The sequence below is a fragment of the Puma concolor genome, chromosome B3, assembly GCF_028749965.1.
Source record: "Puma concolor isolate L17-30 chromosome B3, mPumCon1.1.hap2, whole genome shotgun sequence".
Lineage (NCBI taxonomy): Eukaryota > Metazoa > Chordata > Mammalia > Carnivora > Felidae > Puma > Puma concolor.
In genome coordinates this window covers 62172175-62194598 of record NC_141672.1, presented here as the reverse complement: position 1 = coordinate 62194598, position 22424 = coordinate 62172175, and the positions used below count along the sequence as shown (strand labels likewise).

Genomic DNA, 22424 nt, shown 5'->3' with positions numbered 1-22424 from the left:
TATCTTAAATACCCAGAAAGCAGCAATGGGAATAGTTCCTTAAATATACAGAGAGAAAAGTAACTGTCAAGGGCAAGAATAAAATAATGGTCAGATAAATAAAAAATTTCAGTTGCTTTCTATTACGTATAGCATATAATCCAAACCTCCGAAGTGCGGAATTTAAGATTCTGCACTACAATTTTAACCTGCGTTTTATTTTCTGTCTTTCTTTCTTTCTTTTTCTTTCTTTCTCTTTTCTTTTTCTTCCTTTCTGTGTTTTTTATTTTTTTTAAGTTTTTAAAGTTTTTATGTTAATTCCAGTTAGTTAACATACATTGTTATAGTCAACATTTCCATAATTGGCAATTCAACAATTCCATACATCACCCTGTGCTTATCACAAGTGCACTCCTTAATCCCCACCACCATTTAACCCATCTTTCTACCTACTTCCCCTCTGGTAACCATCAGTTCTCTATTATTTCTTGGTTTCTCTCTCTCTCTCTCTCTCTCTCTCTCTCTCTCTCACTTTCTCTTTTTTTTTTTTTTGTTTCTTTTGCTCTTTTGTTTCTTAAATTCCACTATGAGTGAGATTATATGGTATTTGTCGTTCTCAGACTGACTTATAGCGTTATACTCTATAACTCCATCTGTATTGTTCCAAATGGCAAGATATTCTTTCTTATGGCTGAATAATGTTCCATTATATATATGTACACACTACATCTTTATCCACTCATCTGTTGGTGGTCAGTTAGGCTGCTTCCATAGTTTGGCTATTGTAAATAATGCTGCAGTAAACACAGATATGCTCGTATCCCTTTGAATTAGTGTTTTTGTATTCTTTTACTTTGTGTTTTACTTTCTTTTTCTTTCTTTCTTTTTTTTTTTTTTTTTTACCATTTCTCTTTGTAGTCTTGATAAACCCCAACTATCCCCCACTACTTCCTAAACATGTCATGTTTTTTAATTCCTCTGGTCTTTACTTTTGTTATGACTGTTATTTAATTCTGTCTCTGATATTAATTGGTTGTTTACATGTCATCTCTAAATCAAAAATTTCTTAAGCATACGGGATCATAGCTTTTTCATGTTGCTCTTCTCTTGGAATTTAGCACATGATTGAACTCAATATATAATCAGTAAGTTTTTTAAATTAGAAACCAGTTTTAATCTGTCCTAGTTGAAATCAACATTTATTTTATTTATTTATTTTTTTCATGTTCATTTTTGAGATAGAGACAGAGAGAGCGTGATTGGGGGAGGGGCAGAGAGAAGCAGACAAAATCCTAGAGTTAGGCTTGATTTCTCTTTCTTACATTCCACATTCCATCTGTAAACAAATTCTCGTGGCTCTACTTTTGATGCATGTCAAGAATTCGGTCACTTCTCATCACTTCCACTGCTACTACTGTCTTTCAGGCCTCCATCATCTCTTGCCTGGATTTTTACAAAAGCCTACTAATGGTTTCTTATTTCCATCCTTGCTCTCCTCTATTCTCAACACAGCCTCCAGGATATTCCTATTAAAATATAAATTAGATTATATTACTCCTCTGCCAAGAACCTGTCAGTGGCTGCCATTTCACCCTGAAGATAAACCTACAAGACCTCTTGATCTGGACCTCAGTTTCCTCCTTGTCACCATCCTTCGCTTAGTCACATTCCTTTCTTGCTGTTCCACAAATATACCAGGCACCCTCGTATCAGAAGGTCTTTTTGTACTTTCTGTTCCTACTCCCAAGGATCACTCGCCCCACCCCTCCCCCACCCCCAAATATTCACATGGCTTACTTTCTTAACTCCTTCAAGTCTCTTCAAATGCCACCTTTCATTGAGGTCTTCCCAAGCATTTTCTCAATCCTCTTCCCTGTTTTTACTCCAGAGTACTTATCTTCTAAGGAAGTATACATTTACTTATTTATTTTTTTCATATTCTGTTTTCTTGGTAGAAATAACTGCTCCATGAGATCAAGGATTTTTGGTTACTTTATACACTTCTGTATCTATTGATGATATTAAAAATATTTGACAGTAAGTAAGAGATACTGACCAACTGTAACAGATGCCAGCTCTTAACAGTTTGTATGGTTGTATCTATGCATAGCAGCTGAAAACCAGCTCTGGCTGGATCTCCTACAAGTACATATAGTAGCCATTGAATAAGTAAGTATCTCTTAAGTGAATTAGCACTACACATGCAATTTAGTATCCAGCTTTCCCTACTTAACACTTCATAAGCATTCTCCAAAATACTTACTCTATAAATATCACCTTAATGTATGACGTAATTTGCAATGTATGGATGCACCATAACTAACTCTTCCCTTAGGGTTAAATATTTAGGTTTTTTGTAGCTTTGTATTTTATGAACAGCACTGTGAAAAATATTTTTGTGTATTTTAGTATGCTGTGTATTTTTTTTTTAATTTTTTTTCAACGTTTTTATTTATTTATGGGACAGACAGAGACAGAGCATGAACGGGGGAGGGGCAGAGAGAGAGGGAGACACAGAATTGGAAACAGGCTCCAGGCTCCGAGCCATCAGCCCAGAGCCTGACGCGGGGCTCGAACTCACGGACCATGAGATCGTGACCTGGCTGAAGTCGGACGCTTAACCGACTGCGCCACCCAGGCGCCCCTGCTGTGTATTTTAAAATTTGTGTATTTTAATATTTAACTGTAGCTTAGCAAACAAATTTTGATTATTTTTTCAAATTTTTAGTTTTAGTAATGCAAATCATTTTATTTTTATTTTTTTTTTAAATTTTTTTTTTTTGAACGTTTATTTATTTTTGGGACAGAGAGAGACAGAGCATGAACAGGGGAGGGGCAGAGAGAGAGAGGGAGACACAGAATCGGAAACAGGCTCCAGGCTCCGAGCCATCAGCCCAGAGCCCGACGCGGGGCTCGAACTCCCGGACCGCGAGATCGTGACCTGGCTGAAGTCGGACGCTTAACCGACTGCGCCACCCAGGCGCCCCTGCAAATCATTTTAAAAGCCAAATGATTCTATAAGTGTTCTAATAAAAAAATAACAGTCAGCCTCCTTATCTCTCCTGATTTCTGCTCTGCAGAAAAAAATCACTCTCAACTCTTTCAGCTGTTCCTTCTGTATTTGCACTCTATTTCTAAATTTCTAAATGAATATCTTATACTAGTTTTCATTTTTTGTTATTATTAATTGACTTCCTACTATAAAGATGAAGATTTAGCTTTCTCTTAGATTAGTGCTGGTTGTGACCCTCTAAATCAACTGGGTGACAGTTCTCCCATGGGTTTTTTTGTATTTCTACATGTCTGTGAGCAGAGGCACAATTGACCTTTGTTCTGAAATATGTTCTAGAGAATATTTGCTTAGCAAACAGCCTTGGAAGATAGAGATAGTGTCTCCCTCTGTAGCAGAGGGCAGATTTGTTTACTGTCCAATGTAAAAAAAACAATGTCTCCCTCGGAAGCAAAGGTCAGGCAGGTTTGCTAGCAGCATATTATAAAAGATTTGGCTTCCCTAAGTCTGGAGTTCCTTAGCTGTAATGCAGTCCCGCTGTGTGTGCAGTATATAACTGTTCCCCTCCACATTGCCCCCATGGGAGTTGCAGGGCAGAGACCCCGATACAAACAGGAAGCTTATGCTGTTTGTGCTGTGTCTGAGTAAAGTTCTTTGTAATGCAGAATTCTTGTCTTCTGCCAGTATGCATGAAACTGGCAGGCTAATTTGTTAGCCTGCAAGTAGGATAAAAATACTTCACTCTTCACAGTTCTTATAAAGCCACATTTCCTTTCTTTTTCAGTATTACGTCTTCCTCAGAATTATGGTTTGGATTTTTTTGTTTGTATAATGTACATCTATCACTAGTACATCTGTACCCTCTCTACTAAATAAAAATATCTTCTTAATACCTTCAAATATTTCAGGTGACCTAAAACTATTTTTTTTGTTTGAGGATCTGAACTGATTATTCTATATAAGACATTACTAGTCTTGGAACCTACCTCCAGTGTCATTCTGTGGCTACCTTTAATTTCTCCTGTGTTAGATCACCTGTTTCCTGTATCTCATTTTTTTTCTTGCTTGACTTTTTCATTTTGATGGAGCACACTTTCTAATAGTTTCCTGAGAAAGGATACATGTAAGTTAAAATTTTAAAGACTGTATGGTATTTCTTCAAGATAGATTTCTAGAAGTAGAGTACTTGAATAACAGAATGAACATTTAAATTCAAATTCCTAGACTCATTTTCAGGGTTAAAATATTTGACAGAATATTTGACAAGGACCCCAAAACCTTGCCCTTTAATGTTATTATTTTTAAAACTTTTTAAAATTGAATTTCTCTTTTAAATTTTATGCATCCATTAAAACCACAATGAAATACCATGTCACATCTATACAATGGCTAAATGAAAAATACAGGGGTGCCCAGGTAACTCAGTCTGTTGAGCATCCAACTCTTGATTTCAGTCCAGGTCATGATCCCAGGGTTGTGGAATTGAACCCCGCATCAGGCTCTGTGCTGAGTGTGGAACCTACTTAAGATTCTTTCTCTCCCTTGCCCCTTTACCCACTCACACTCTCTCTCTCAAAAAAAAAAAAAAAACAAAACCCAAAAAACAAGAAACACACACACACGCACACACACACACAGATGTTGACAAGATGTGCAGAAACTGAATCTCTTACATACTACTGGTGGCAATATAAAATTATTACAGCCACTCTGGGATAGTTTGCCACATTTAACATGTAACCCAACTATTGCACTCCTCAGTCTTACCCAGAGAAATGAAAGTTCTATGTTCACAAAAATCTTGTACAGAAATGTTCATAGCAACTTTTTTTGTTATTGCCCAAAACTAGAAAGAAAGCTAGATATCCATTAGGGGGTCAGTGGATCAACAGCCATGCAATCAACTATGACTCAGCAATAAAAAAGAGCAACTTATTGATACCTGCAGTGCCTTTGATGGTTCTCATTGTGCTGAATGGGAAAAGCCAATAGCAAAGGGTTATATCTGTGTGATCTCAATTATATAACAGTCCCAAAGTGACAAAATCATTATGATGGAGAACAGATCAGTGGTTTCTTAGACTTAGGTAGAAGATCAGAGTTTGACAAAAACTGGGTGGCTCAGTTGGTTAAGCTTTGGACTTCAGCTCAGGTCATGATCTCACAGTTTCTGAATTGGAGCCCCGCATCAGGCTGTGTGCTGACAGCTTGGAGCCTGGAGCCTGCTTCAGATTCTGTGTCTCCCTCTCTCTCTGCCCTTCCCCCCCCCCCCCCATCTTGCACTCTCTCTGTCTCTCAAAAATAAATAAACATTTAAAAAATGTAACTTTCTGGATCCTAGGTATTAGCATCATCCCTACTATTGGGTTTTAGTAAATACTATTATTTCATATTTAAGTAGTTTCTTTCTAGAATGTTTTTTTAAGTTTTTATCAGTGCATATAATAAATTTTATTGAGTTCTTGATATTGAACAATTCCCTGAATAAACTTTTGGATTTGATTTGTCATTGTTTTCTTGATTTTAAAGATTATTCAAATTCCCACTTTGTTTTTCTTTTTTAAGATTGTTCGGCTGTGACAATTTGATGCCAATATTACTAGCTTAATGAATAGCATAAATTTCTTTTTTAAAGTGTGGCCTTGACAAGTTTAAATTGAATAGGAAGGGTCATATACCATTGGAAGCCAGTGATTCCCGGCCTTCTTTTTTCCTCTATATTGTTATGATTGCATTTTGAATAAAAGTAGAGTAACTTACCAATATGTCACTTCATGCATACATGACACATAGTGAGAAATACAGTGGCAGGAAATTAGTTAGAGAAGGGAGAGAATGATGCCAGATCTTGTACATGTTGTAGTTCAGATTATTGAAATGTATGGGAATACTCAGAAGTCACATTTAGAAGTGAAATAAATGGAGCAATAGTGATTTCCAGCATTTTACTCTTGGTGCACAAAAATAAGTGATTCACAGAGGAGATAGTAGAAAGTAGAGAAGAAGTAGAAAGATAAGATGACCAAGAGGTTGTGTTATGATAGAATTCAGGGTAGAGTCATGAAGGGAATGGCTCACAGTGTCAAATGCTACAGAAAAATCAAATAAGATCAAAAGTTAGAGCCAAAGCATTAAAATACACAAAATTCTGAGCAAAGGAAGTGGAGAGAAATTCTGCACTGGTTCCTAACAGCATTCCGTTCCAATGCCAGACTTTGTTTTCCACACAGTACAGTTTTACTTGCGAGAGTGCCTTTCCTTACAACACACAAGACTGTCAGCTAGACCAGGTTTACAGTCTTTGCATACTAAATGGAGAATTGCTATGACAGCATTCATTACAGGCTCTCTGAAAGAAACAGTTACGCTGAAGGGTGGGTCTGTGGATTTACAGCACCAGGTATAGCCAAATCATCAAAGCCTGTGTAAGTTCATCAAGTCCATCAAGACACAATAAAAATTGATGCTGTTCAGGTGAAACCACTGTGATCCATAACCTCTTACATGGAAGGAATACTGAATTTCTGTGGGAAACTTCTGTGGAGATTATCAGCGGCAAACCACAAGTGCAGTACTTGTGAATTCTTACATTTAATTGCTCTCAACAATGAATGCCAATGTTTTTCTAATTTTGAATTTCATACTATTATTTTAGGAATGTGAGATTTTATTTTCATACATAATTATAGAAATACAAAATTACATTGCATGCTTTCCTGTCTTATACATTTTGTAAAATGCCAAAAAAAAAAAAATCAAAATGAATACTTGAATGAAGACATAAGCTTTCAGTAGGAGACTGAATCTTTGGCAGATTTATCATTACGTGAGCTGGCTTTAGATAGATCTTGGAACCCTTTTCAAGTCTTTATATCACCTTGTCTTTGGACCTAGTATTTCCTCTGATTGAAATGCCCTACATCGCCTATTGCCCTCCCTCCTTTGCCCAGCTAATATCTACTCATCCTGTCTTCAGTTTGGCTACAATCCTCTTGTCACCAAACTGGAGAGGTATTTGGGTGGTAGAATGAAATGTTTTAATATTAAAATGAGCACTGATTTGAAAATAAATTGAGTATGTGAGAAGCTCAGTGGTCCCAGGATTTCCTCCAGGCCCTTCCTATCTCTGTCACATGAACAGTACCTTAAGTTCCACTTTCCCCTTTGCCTTCTGCTCTCACCTCATCATCTCCATCCTTTTGTTCCTAACCTATTGAGTTTTGGTATTACAGTGGCCAAGACATAGAAGAGCAGATATGTATGATACGTTGTTGGAAACAGTACCCAGGGCACCTTTATTCTTAGTTTTTTTTTAACATTTATTTATTTTGAGAGACAGAGACAGAGTGTGAGCAGATGAGGGGCAGAGAGAGAGAGAGAGAGAGAGAGAGAGATACAGAATCTGGAGCAGGCTCCAGGCTCTAGGCTCTGAGCACAGAGCCTGACATGGGGCTTGAACCCACAAACCATGACTGAGCCTCCCAGGGTACCTTTAAAAGCAATAAGGGTCCTCTTGACAGTTTGTTAGGTAATGAGTACAGGTTAATGGTTCTTGACAAAGGTATGTATTAGAATTATTAAAAGAATACTAACTGAATAATAAATCTGGGCCATACCCAAAGCACTCTGAATTGGAAAATCTTACCCTGGATTTGAAAACTTGCTGACATAGACTTGGTGTTTGAAAGCAAATTAGCGACAAAATATTTCCCAATTTGTTTGTGAAAATAGTATGTTTGGATTTTTGTTTCTCAAAATAAGGTTTGTTTCCTACCAACGGTGCTTTTAATTTTAGTTCTGTCCAGTTTTCACTGGCTTGATATTAGTATTTTGGTAGCATTATCAGTTTTATGTATTTTTAAAGTTCTTACTTGGATTTTAAGGGTAAGTTAGATGAAGCTACATAAAGAATGCTGGCCGGAGCGCCTGGGTAGCACAGTCGGTTGAGTATCTGACTTCGGCTCAGCTCATGGTCTCACGGTTTGTGGGTATAAGCCCTCTGTCTGGCCCCGTGCTGACAGCTCAGAGCCTGGAGCTGCTTCAGATTCTGTGTCTTCCTCTCTCTTTGCCCCTCCCCTGCTTGCACTCTGTCTCTCCCTCTCAAAAATAAACATTAAAAAATAAAAAAAAAAATTAAAAATTAAAAAAGAAGGAATGCTGGCAAAATGAAATTTTTCTCTTTCATTTTTAGTGTTTTCAGTAACCAGATTCTGCACGTTTGTACCTTAAAGTAATTTGAAATAATTTGGACATATTGTCTTGTGAATTGAATTGTGTACTAAAACTGAAAAATATAGTTCAAAATCCAGATATTTATTTAAAATGCTATGAAATTTGTTTTGATGGATTTTTTAAAAATTACATGTTCTTTCAAAATAAAAAATTTATATTTAAAAAACAAACTTTAGATTATCAAATATAGTTAATTTACTTTGGCTACTAAGTAAAAATGTTTCTGATATGAGACATGATGATGGAAAGCAGTTAAATCTTTCATTAGAGATTACACAAAATTCTCAATAAAATTAACTATTTTAACAATCTAGTTTCCTGTACCAAGCAAATCTTTTTTCTAGAAACATATTTGACATGAGTTTTTTCCTAGACACATAGTTTTTAGTAGTGCATCTACCGACCTTGAGCATGTATACTTTATTAAAGAAAATGAATTACTCACAAATTAACATAGCTGTAGTTTGCCTTCTGTACCAAAATGAGTTTATTGTGTTGTTCAGTGTTGGTTAGTTTTTCTGTTATGTTGATGCATTAAAACAGATATTAAATTTTATCATTAATTCAGCGCCTGGTCTCTCATCAAATCCCCTTAATTACAAATTGACTCCAAGGATTAAACAGCATGGATTTTAATTTTAACTGAAACAAAAAAAAAAAAGCATCTTGAAAAATCACTCTTGCCTAGTGACTCATAGACACATTTTAAAAGATCCTATGATTTATTGCTTAGTATTTAAAATGCAATATGAAAGACATTTCACCAATATTTTTATGATCTTACAGTCTTATTAAGTGTATATTTTAGAATATATTTCATAGTCTTGAAAAAAACTCTGTACAGTTTAGGAGTTTTGATAACTTGTAACCCTTTCTTGAGAAAATGTAAACTTTAGATCTTGCATAACCATAATTGTATCCACATGATATTTATATTATTTTGTATTTCTACTTCTTTAATTTCACAAAATCATATACCATGTTTTCACATATATCATGGACGTGTTTCCAATATAATCCAGTATCCTGTTTCTAGTATTATCTGTAGCTTATGATTATTTAGTTCAGTCTTCACTTCCTTTTGATACTTGCTATTTTAAGTTCAAAATAATTTTTGTGCATTTTATTCTGAAGACATTTAAACATTGCTGTCCTAAGAGTGCCCATTTTAAAAATTGAATTTATTACATATATTTTAAATACTAGAATGACTGTTTTTACTAGAATAAGAGGATAATGAAATTAACTTATGATCGCAGTGATCAAAAAGTACATTTGTCCACTATATTTTTGCCCATTATATGATGAAGAGCTTTGAACGCTGATATGCCTTTTCAGAAATTCACTTACTCTGAATATTTTCTGGAATCTAACTTGTGTCAGTCATTTATGTTGATTTTTATCTAGATCCATAAGTTTTCAGGTATTCACTTTACTTTTAGAAAGGCCAAGTAAGGGTTACTAATAAACCCTGAGTATTCTGAGGTAAACCATTTGTTTATTAATAAATTCTTTTGTGCCAATTACCTGCACATTTTAAAGGTTGTAAAATATAAGTAATAGTGTTCTTTCCAGTTAAACAAATATTATATATTTTTGTAAATTTTATGTTTAAATGGCATTCTTTTATGAGCTTTTGTTTCTGTTGCTATTAAACTAGATTTGTATATGTTGAAAGATATTTAGTGTCCAAATGAGCTCAGTTCATCATGGCAGAGGAAAAAATAAATTGCCTAGAAACGGATTGTTTACGTAATATTAGATGGTAATATAAACCAACAAAAGCAAGGAAATTAACTTCTAAGGCTGACACACTGCCCTTTCCTTGCTCCTTTGTGCCTGTAGGTATCATGTACGTGTGGTAATACCAAAGTACAGTGAACTCAGTTAAGAACTGTCAAACTTAATTCTAAATTTCCTTACTCCTTTGGTGTATGTCACAACTTAATGTTATTATTTTGTCTCTTAATGCTATATAATGTCCTTCACATGTGAGATGAAGCAATGCATGGGTGGATCTGAACAAGATGGAAAAGTTTATTTGCTTTTCTCTCATTTACAGTTGATTGCCCCCGATTAGTCAAATATCATGCAGCCCTGAAATCAGGTCTTTCCATTTTGAGAAAAGGTAATACAAGAGAAAATTCTAAAATATCTGAAGAAATTTTTGAAAAGTGTAGATACTAATATAAAAATGACATTTACTCTTAATTTTTACTCCTATTAATTTTGTTTCATCATTTTCTGCTTATTAAAAGCAGATATTTTTCTTTACAAAAAACTTAGAGCAATGGGAAAGTATACTGGTGTCTTATTATGAATAATCAAATACGAAAGTATGACTTTTATCAAATAGTTCTTACATCAATTGTACAAAGGAATTATATGTAGAATTCTGAGGATAGGACTAAACCTCCCAAAATAACCTCCAAGATTGATTTGGGAACTGATAGATGCTTGGCCATTCTTTTAACAGCACCTGTTTCTTGATGACTGTGATAAAATGTAAATAATTCATTCACTTTGGTTTTTGTATTCACTAGTTAGGTGGTAGCTCATCAATTATTAATGAATGTTATCCTTGCTTTGGGGGACAATATTATACAATTGTAGGGACTCAATGATATTTTAGTATTAGAAAATGTTTTCCATTTTTTAATATAAGTCCAGGTCTGTTGCAGTTTGGAAATTATTTTGCTTTCTTTTTTTCTTGGTAAATTATTTCTACTCCTCTTTAAGTATCCATTAGCACACAGTTTTCTAAGGGTAAATTACATATTTTCAAGCTTTGAATTTTTCTAAGCCTAAATCTTCTTGGATGGTAACCAAAGGTACTTATCTACTTTTGTAAAAAAAAAAAAAAATATTTTTATTCATTTCTGATTTGTGTGTTAAACCTTATAGGAACAGATCAGATACTTTCTGTAAAACTTATGTAAGAGAACTATCTAAATGTGGTCAAACACAGATTTTTATCTCAGAAACTGCTACAAAAACATGGCAAAAGAGGGGTTGTAAAGTTTGGGGTGGTGCTAATTTTTTAAGAAATTCTACTTTCTATTTTATGTAATTAATATTTAATTGGTTACACTTAAAAGTAGTGAAAAAATAATGTTTGCTAGATATTTGTGAAACAGTACTTTAATCTCTTACTTATTTTGAGGTGTTGAAAGGTGAAACATTTGACATTTTCTTTTTGGGCATTACTTTAAAAAACACAGGGCGGGAAAGAGGCGAGTTGCAACATCAGAGTTAAGGGTGTTTGTGGTTGTCCGTGACAGCAGCTCTAGTTTTAAAACACCTGTGTTTACTTTCCAGCTTTTCAGAATCTGCCTGAAAGTGGCCTAAGAATGGCACAGGCCTTCATGGTGGCTGAGTTTTTTTATAATATGTGGAAGAACTAAACCGTGTACTTTGGTTTTCTTTTGCAAGCATTTACTTCTCTTATCACATACATTTTATCTCTTCATCTACTTACATGTGTGCAGAAGATAATGCATGATTTATATTATCTATAGATTATAACAGCTATTTATTTGCATAGATGGGGTATTTTTGTTGTTGCTGTTCACTAATTGGAAAAAGCTGGTTTTTCAGCTTTGTACAAATGTATTTTCATTCATAATTTGAAGCTAATGAAAAAATGAAAATTCAAATACCTTTTTGGAAAGAAATGAATGTAACCCGAACATAATTATTATATTATTTGTTACTTTATTATCCTCTAGTAAGTATTTCTCCATTTTTCTGTTTATATTTGCATTTTTGCTTCATAGCGTTTATTTTTTAAAACATTTTTCATAAATCTACAAATGTGATTTTCACTTTAGGTTAGTTTATATCATCTTTAATGATTTCAGTGCAGATTGATGTTTCAACTTACCTATCTTTGCTTAAGGGTCATTGTTTCCAATTTATAGACATGTGCTTTTTGAATAATTATTTTGTGCATTTCTTACTATTTCATAATATTCAAATGACACTTATGCATTATATAAACTTTATTCTCAAAATTGAGATACTTCTAGCTATGGTAGTTTAGTTTAATGAAATTTAATTTTTAAAGATTTGTTTTAGCTTTTTGTTTGTTTGTTTTCAGACTTCTTATTTCTTACAGTAGATAGAAGCCAGATGACGTGTATCCTATCCTGTGATGAATTCTTTTTTTTTACAAATTTTTAAGTATAATAGCAAGGCATTTCCATGAGATTATAGTTAATGCCAAGCCTGTTTGATATGTAAAAGGAATAATTTAGTTTTTTGATAAGAGATTGTTATTTTTTATTTCTCCATATAACTAGTCATATTAACTGTTAACCTTTTTGTGTAATTAAACCCTTTGGAGAAGCCAGTGCCAACTGTGAATGTTCTCCCTAGGAAAACACACATACACAGAAATTTCAAGGAGTTTATTTCCCCTCTCCCCCAAGCCCATCAATGTGCCCCAGGCTAAAAAACGCTATTCTAGATTTTATTTTATTTAGGAAGTGTTAATTCTTCAGATAGTTTAGATAGTTGGTAAATCACAGAATCACTGAGTCAAGATCTTAAGTGCTTAGTACAAATCACCATGTTAGGTATTTAGCAACATAGAGCGGTAATTCATTTTTATCAGCTTTAAGTGTACATAGTATATTTATATCACACCCTATGATGCCTACACATATGTCAGTGTCTTAATACCAGCATCTCAGTGGTTTTGACATAAAAATGATAATTATCTCACTTTCTAGATTGAAGCAATTGACTATATACCTATTATTTTATTAAAGGATAAAGTCAACTAATTTTATTACATAAAAGCTGTAAAAAATGATATTCCACTCAGAAACTGAATCATTCTGGTATGGGTATCCATCTAGGTGGATAATTCTCAGCTTCAGACAGTATCAAAAGGAATTATAATAATAATATATATCAGTTGGACGATAATGGAAACTTGAGGGAACATAGCTATAATAATGGAATTTTTAAAATATAAAAGCATTTAGGAAAAAGTGTGTTAAACATAGGAAAAGCAGTAGAATTATTTTAAGTGACATAAGTTCAATGACAAATAACTAAAATATTTGTACAAGGATTTGTATATTGTATTGTGTATAGTTTAACATAGATCAGAAGAACTGTTTGGTCAGATGAAACTAGTGAGAAAAAGAATTACTTTTTAAAGTCTTCTATTTTCATTCTTTTCTGTGATTACTGATGAGGAAGTAAAGGGAAAAAAGATACTCAGTGCTGTTAGTACATTTGTTTCCAGAAATTCTCAAATTGCATAACTGAAATCATGAAACTTGATACAGGATTTCTATTGGGTGTGTTGATTTTGTCTTGGTGGCAATTGTCTTTAGATAGTAGTATATGTCTGTGACCTAAGTTTCAGCATAATTCATGTATAGTTATGTGGTTATGGAAAATTTTAATTCTTTAATGAAAATAATGTGTGTATGTGACTCAAGCACACTTTGCACTTCCCTAGTTATAAGGCCATGATTCTCAATACGTATTTGGCAGATTTCCTGAATCTTGAACTAAAATATTGGATACAGGAAAACCAGCAGATTTTTTGTGGTGCTGTTGAAAAGAGGGGGCATCAAGCATACATCCAGTAGTTCCTTTAGGACACCTGGGGCTGCACAGGTTAGGAGATTAAAAACATAATTAAAAAGTCTCTGAAAAGCATGATGGACTTTACAGCTGTTTTATGAGAACCAGAGTCTACAAACTGATATCTACAGTACACAGTTCTTGGTTAAGTTAAAGTGATTAGCCCCTGCTCCATTTGCCTGGCATCGGTAAGGCTGAACCACCAGAATAAATATGTGGAATCTCTGCCATTATTTTACATACAATGGTAAGCATTTAGTTGAAAATTATTAGACACACAGAAAAGACCAAATAACCAAAACCAAGAAAAACACACATTATATAAACCAACTCAGTTAATCCAAATGTTAGAGTTGAATGGGCAAGGTTTTTATAATAGCTATGATTAAAATATTCAAAAAGGTAGTGGAAATGAAGGAGAAAGGCAAAAGCAGATTAAGCATTTCACTCAAAAAAAAGGGGGGGGTCTATAAATATAAAGAATCAAATGGAAATCTCAGAGCTGAAGAACACAGTACCTGAAATTACAAACTTATTAAGTGGGTTTAGCAGCAGATGATATGACTTGTAAACTAGATAGTAGGTTTAGAGTTCAAATTGAAACATGAAATAAAAAGTCACTTGGGAGGTGGAAAAAAATCACTAAGAAGACAGATGGAATGTAAATAGTCCAATAGATGTGTAATTGGAGTCCCTCAAGGAGATGAGGAAGACAATGGGACAGAAGCAATAGTTAAAGGTATAACAGCCAAGATTTTTCCAAAACTGATGGAAGACTTTCAAACCGCAAATTCAGAAAGCTATAAGAACTTCAAACAGGATAAACAAAATCTCACATAGACACAACATAATAAAAGTGATGACCTGCAGAGACAAGGAGAAAAATCTTAAAAGCAAGCTGAGGACAAAAGGTGTTTCAAAGAGCAACAATAAAACTGACAACTGCATTTTCCATAGAAATAATGGAAGCCAGGAGAGTACAATGACATTGTTAAAGCTCTGGGGAAAGGGGCACCTGGGTGGCTCAGTCAGTTAAGCGTCCAACTCTTGGTTTCAGTTGAGATCATGATCTCACCATTTGTGGGTTCAAGCCCTGCATCAGGCTCTGTACTTCCAGGATGGAGCCTGCTTGGAATTCTCTCCTTCTCTCTGCCCCTCCCCCACTCTCTCTCAAAATAAATAAACTTAAAAAGAAAAGCTCTGAGGACAAAGAAATTGCCAATGCAGAATTCTACACTTTGCAGACAAATAAAAACAGAATTAGTCACTTGCATATGTGCATACAAAGAAATAGTAAACACAGTTCTTTAGGCAAATGGAAAGTGATAGTAAACATAAATACAGAAATGTAGGAAGCAATGAAGAACAACCAGAAGAATAAATGTATTGGCAAATATTAAAAATTTGACCGAATGTAGCCGTTTCAAAACAATAATGATAATATTTTGAGATTAAAATGTATGTATGATTAGAATGCATGGCAAAAAATAACCCTAATGCCTGGAAGTATGTAATGGACTTCATATGTTTTAAGCATTATTGGAGAAGTGATAAAATTAAGTATTCATATTAGTTAAAAGTCAGGAAAACAAGTTAGAATTTCTAAGAAAATTATGAAAAAGATGTTAATACACACACACACACACACACACACACACACACACACACTTAAGAACTAATAGAGAAGGGGGCGCCTGGGTGGCTCAGTTGGTTAAGCGTCCGACTTCGGCTCAGGTCATGATCTCATGGTCCGTGAGTTCGAGCCCCGCGTCGGGCTCTGTGCTGACAGCTCAGAGCCTGGAGCCTGTTTCAGATTCTGTGTCTCCCTCTCTCTCTGCCCCTCCCCTGTTCATGCTCTGTCTCTCTCTGTCTCAAAAATAAATAAATGTTAAAAAAAAAATTTTTTTTTAAACTAATAGAGAAGGTTAGTGGTATAATACAATATATTGAATAATCCAAAAGAGGAAAGTAAAGGAGAGAAAAGGGAACATAAAAAAATTGGGTCAGATAGAAACCAAGAATAAAATAGCAAACGTGTTTGGAAAGATAATGATAATCTGTTTAATCAAAATAACTAAATGTTCCAATTAAAAAGCAAAAATTGCCAGACTATATAAGAAATTAACCCAACTATGTACTGCTTACAAGAATACACCTTAAATTACACCTTAAATTATAATGGCACAAATGTTGAAAGTAAAGGATGAAAAAGAAACCCTATGCAGATGTTTAAAAAAAAAAGATATTTTAATGTTTTCTTATTTTTCAATACCAGTATAGTTAATGTACAGTGTTACATTAGTTCTAGATATACAATGTCATGATTCAGCAACTCTACATTACTCAGTGCTGATCGCAGTAAGTGTGCTCTTAATTCCTATCACCTATTTCACCTATCTCCCCACCCCCCACCTCCCCTCTGGTAACCACCAGTTTGTTCTCTATATTTAAGAGTCTGTTTGTCTCTTTAAGAAGATGAGATATTTATATTCATAACAAACAAAGTAGACTTTAACTCAGGGAGCATTACTAGAAATAAAGGATATCTAACACTGATAAACATCAGGAAAATATAGCAATACTAAATCTGTATGCACCCAGTAGTAGCTCCAGAATACATAAAGTGAAAATTGATGGAACAGAAAGGAAAAATTGATGAATTCATAATCATGTGGTAGATTTTCACACATCCTTCTCAATAATTGATAGTACAAACAAATCAAAATCAGGAAGGATATAGAAGATTGGAACATTACTCACACACAGAAGGAGATGCAGAGAGAGAACCTTGCACTCAACATTCTTTTGAAATACACATGGAATTTTACTAAAATAAATTACATGTTAGGCCATAAAGCAAGCTTCAGTAAACTTAAAAAAAAAAAAAAAAAAACTAAAATAATTTACTGGAGAACCCATATGGTACCACCCAGCACCTGCTGATCTCCAAACTCCCAAGGATGTCTGCACGGAGGAAGACTGGACTTCAAAGGAAGATGGTGGAATAGGAGGACCCTAAACTCACCTTGTCCCATAGATACAAGATAACACTCACATCAGTGTAAATAACATAGAAAATGACCCAAACCCTGGCAGAATAAACTCCACAACTAAATATGTAGAAGAGGCCACATGGAAGATGATAGGAAGGGCAGAGACATGGTGGGCAGCCAGACCACTCAGGTATTGCTCCCTGAGGGAGGGAGTGAGCCATACACAGAGAAGGGTTGAGAAACAGCTATCATACAGGGAAAGACAAGTCCCCTAGCATTTGGCTTTGAAAATCAAAGGGACCGAATTTTGTGAGTTCTTACAACCAGTGGAACTTAAAGCCTGGAACTTAAAAATCTTTGGCTGAGCTCTGGGAGAGCCCCAAGGACAGTAGGAAGCTGCATGCCTGCCCTTAAAGAGCACAATAAATAGCCCTGGGAAATACAGCATAGAAGCAGCAGTTTGAAAAATGCCTGGAACATATAGGAGGGAGAGTTATTTACTAATCTAAGAGTTCACAAGGAACTTCTCCAAGAACTAAGCTGGCAGGTGCCATTTCCTCCCCCTCCAACAAAAACAGACACCACCTCTGAGAACCAGCTCAGCACTGGCACTATATAACTTTCTAACATCGTACCCCACTCCCTTCAGTGGGCCTGCTTCAGTCCTGTTGCCGTGGGTCCTGTCCCCCAGAAGATCAGCGCAAACTCTGCCAACACTGCATCTCCCAACTGCAGGCTTTGTTGGGCCTCATCCCTGTAACAACTGGTTACCTCTCATGGAGGATGCACACACCTTGTTAAAACACCTCTTGCCTGCATGCAGTCTCCATAGCAGCTGCACATCCCCTAAGGAAGAGGACAAGCACCACCTTGCTAAAAGTGCACACCCTTCCCACGATGTTGAAGATCAAGAGACATAACTGACTTGCCTAACACACAGAAACAGACACAGAGTGTTAGGCAAAGTGAGGAGACAGAGAAATATGTCCCAATGGAAAAAAAAAGACAAAATCACAGCAAGATACCTAATGGAGATATGCCTGATAGAGAATTTAGAGTAATGATCATATACATATTCACTGACTTGAGAAAAGAATGGACGACATCAGTGAGACCCTTAACACAGAGATAAAAAGGAACCAATCAGAGATGACAAATATGATAATTGAAATTAAAATATACTAGATGGAATAAATAACAGGCTAGAAGAAGCAGAAGAATGAATCAGTGACCTGCAGGACAGAGTAATGGAAAGTAAGTAAGCAGAGCAGGTGAGAGGAAAATATGACATTAGCATTATATGGATTCCAGAAGAAGAGAGAGAAAAGGAGACAGAAAATTTATTTGAAGTAGTAATAGCTGAAAACCACCCAAATTTGGAGAAGGAAATAGAAATTCAGATCCAGGAGAAAAAGATCGCCCAACAAAATCAAGGAGGTCCACACCAAGACACATAGTAATTAAAATTACAAAAAGCAGTGTTAAAGAATTTTAAAAGCAGGAGGAGAAAAGAAAACATTTACATTCAGGGGTAACCCCATAAGGCTATCAGCAGCTTTTTCAACAAACTTTGCAGGCCAAACTGGAGTGGCATATATATTCAAAGTGCTGAAGGGAAAAAAATCTGCAGCCAAGAATACTCTATCCTGCCAGACTATCATTCAGAATAGAAGGAGAGAGAAGGATTTCCCAGACAAACAAAAGTTGGAGGATTTCATGACCACCAAAGCAACCCTACAAGAAAAGTTAAAGGGGACTCTGTGAGCAGAAAGGAAAGACCACAAATAAGAATAAGAAAGGTAGGAAGCTCAAAACCAATTAAAATAAGTATCTCTGTAAAAACCAGCCAAGGGACTCACAAAATAGAAGGAAGTAAAGTATGATCCACAAAAACAAACACAAAACAAATAACAAAATGACAATAAATACATACCTATCAATAATTAATTTGAATGTAAATAGACTAAATGCTCCAATAAAAAGACATAGGGTGACTGGAATGGATTAAAAAAGAAAAAAAAAGCCGCATCTCTATACTACCTACAAGAGACTCACTTCAGACCTAAAGACACATAAACATTGAAAGTGAGGGAAAGGAGAAACAGTTATCATGCAAATTGATGTGAAAAGAAAGCCAGGGTAGCAATACTTATATCAGACAAAATTTAAAGACAAAGAAAAATACTGTATAATCATTAAAGGGACAATCCAACAAGACAACATTTTAAGTATCTATGCACCTAATATGGGTACATACTACATAAAGTACATAAAGCAGTTCACAACATACATAAAGGAACTAATCTATAGTAATACAATAATGATAAGGGACTTTGACATCCCCACTTACATCAATGGGCAGATCATCTCAACAGAGAATCAACAAGGAAATAGTGGCTTTGAATAACACACTGGACCAGATTTAATACATCTATTCAGAACATTCCATCCTAAAACAGCAGAATATACATTCTTTAGAAAGATCACACGTTAAGTCACAAAACAAGTCTCAATAATTTCAAAAAGATTGAAGTTATAACCACAATGCAATGAAATTAGAAATCATCCACAAGAAAAAATCTGGAAAGGGCACATATCCATGGAGGTTAAAGAACATGCTACTAAACACTGAGTAAGTCAGCCAAAAAATCAAAGAGGAAATAAAAGAATGCATGAAGACAAATGAAAAATAAAACCAAACAATCCAAAATCTTTAGGATGCAGCAAAAGCAGTTCTAAGAGGGAAGTGTATAGCAATACAGGCCTACCTCAAGAAGCAAGAAAATTTCATATGAACAACTTAACCTTACACCTAAAGGAGCTAGAAAAAGATCAAACAAAACCCAAAAATAGCAGAAGGAAGGAAATAATAAAGATCAAAGCAGAAATTTTAAAAAAGAACACAGTAGAACAGATCAATGAAACCAGGTTCTGGTTCTTTGAAAAGATCAACAAAATTGATAAACCTCTAGCCATACACATCCAAAAAAGAGAGAGAGGTAGAAAGAGGACGCAAATAAAATCACAAATTAAAGAGGAAAAACAACTGACACCACAAACATACAAAGGATTATAAGAAAATATTATGCAAAAAAACCGGACAACCTAGAAGAAATGTATGTATTTCTAGAAACTTACGATCTACCAAAACTGAAACAGAAAGAAAGAGAAAATTCGAACAGACCAATTACCAACAATGAAATTGAATCAGTAACCAAAACCCCAACAAACAAAAGTCCAAGACCAGGTGGCTTCACAGGTGAATTCTACCAAATATTTAAAGAAGAGTTAGTACCTATTCTTCTCAAACTTTTCAAAAAAATAGAAGAGGAAGGAAAATTTCCGAATCATTCTTACTCTAAAATCAGATAAATACACCACAAAAAAAAAAAAAAAAAAGGAAAGAAAAGAAAAAAAAAAAAAAAAAAAAAGAACTATAGGCCAATTTCTTGCATAGATGCAAAATTACTCAACAAAGTATTAGAAAACTAAATCCAACAATACATTAAGAAAAATCATTCACTATTATCAACTAAGATTTATTCTCAGGATTGAATATTTGCAAATCAATCAGTGTGATACATCACATCAGTAAAAGAAAGGATAAAAACCATATGATCGTTTTAACAGAGGTGGCAGAATCATTTCACAGTACAACATCCATTCATGATAAAAACACTCAACAAAGTAGGTCTAAGGGGAACATACCTCAACATAATAAAGGCCTTATATGAAAAACCCACAGCTAACATGGTGAAAAACTAAGAGCTGTTCCCCCTAAAGTATGGAACAAGACAAGGATGTCTGCTCTTACCACTTTTATTAAACATACTATTGGAAGTTTTCGCCCCAGCAGTCAGGTGAGAGAAAAAAAAAAAAAAAAGGCATCCAAACTGGTAAGAAAGAAGTAAAACTCTCACTATTTACAGATAACATGATACTATTTATAGAAAACCCTGACGACTCCACCAAAAAACTATTAGAATAGATAAATAAATCCAGTAAAGTTTCAGGATACACAATCAATGTACAAGAATCTGTTGCATTCCTGCATACAAATAATGAAGCAACAGAAAGAAATTAAGAAAACAATCGCATTTACAATTTCACCAAAAATAATTAAATACCTAGGAATAAACTTAACCAACTTGGTGAAAGACATGTACTCTGAAAATTAGAAATCAAAGACAACACAAACAGATTTAATTCAATCCCTGTCAGAATACCAATAGCATTTTTCACAGAACTACAACAATCCTAAAATTTGTGTGGAACCACAAAAGATTTGGAATAGCCAAAGCGATCTTGAAAAAGAAAAACAAAACTAGTGGAATCACAATTTCAGTCTTCAAGTTATATTACAAATCTGTAGTAACCAAAACAATATGGTACTGGCATAAAAATAGACACATAGATCAATGGAACGGAATAGAAAGCCCACAATTATATGGTCACTTAATCTTCTACAAAGCAGGAAAGAATATGCGATGGGAAAAAGACACTCTCTTCAACAAATGGTGTTGGAAGAACTGGACAGCTACATGCAAAAGAATGGACTGTACCACTTTCTTACACCATACACAAAAATAAACTCAAAATGCACTTAGGTTAATGAGACCTAAAACCATAAAAATCTTGGAAGAGAGCACAGACAGTAATTTCTCTGACATCGGCCAAAATTAACACAGCCCAATGTAAAGTTTGAGTTCTACCTTATTTCTTCTCTTAACCTGTGTATGTATCTCTTCATCATTTTTAGACTGTGATTACTCCAGCTCTTTTTTTTCAAAAATATTTTAGCTATTCTACTTTCATTGCCTTTTACAAATTTTTAAATCAACTTGTCTACATTTACAAAAAAAAAATCCTGCTTAAATTTTTATAGGAATTGTATATAGATCAATTTAAGGAGAAGTGACATATTTACTGTGTTGAATCTTAAAATCCATGAACACAGTATATATCTCCATTTTTGCCTTTTTTTTATTTTTTTAATTACCTTTGTAATTTTGAGCATACAGATCCTGTACATGTTTTGTGGTTTTTTGTTTTTTTTTTTTAGATTTACACTTAATTATTTAATGTCATCTACAAATAAGGACATTTTTGCTACTTCCTTTCACATGTGTATGCCTTTTCTTTCCCTTTCTTTTTTGTGCTGGCTGGGACTTACAGCATTATGCTGAATAAAAGTAGTGAAGGCAGACATCATTGCTTTGTTCTCAATCTTAGGGGAAAGCATTCAGTCTTTCACCTTTAAGTATGTTATTAGATAAAATTCTTTGTAGATACCCTTTATCATGAAGACATTCTGTAGAGTTTTTATCACAAATGGATATTGAACTTTAATGAAAAATTTTGCATGATCAGTTGGACACCAAAGTAATTTCAACTTGTGATGCCAAAATTGGATTCCAAATAAGTTATAGTTTACTAACAGAATTGAGAAAATCCTGTTTAACTTGTCTGCTGGTAGGAGGTAGAATTGTGTCCCTCTAGAAAGGTATGCTTAAGTCCCAATGTCTGGTGCCTACGAACATGACTTTATATGGAATACAGATCTTCACAAATGTAATGAAGTTAAAATGAGGCCATACTGCATGAAG

At 34.5% G+C, this 22424-nt stretch overlaps 1 protein-coding gene across 6 annotated transcripts in view; it reads left to right on the top strand.

Annotated features, from left to right (window-relative positions):
- MIPOL1 (mirror-image polydactyly 1) overlaps positions 1–22424 on the top strand; it is a 346637-nt gene that overhangs the window by 152928 nt on the left and 171285 nt on the right. The window lies entirely within an intron of this gene.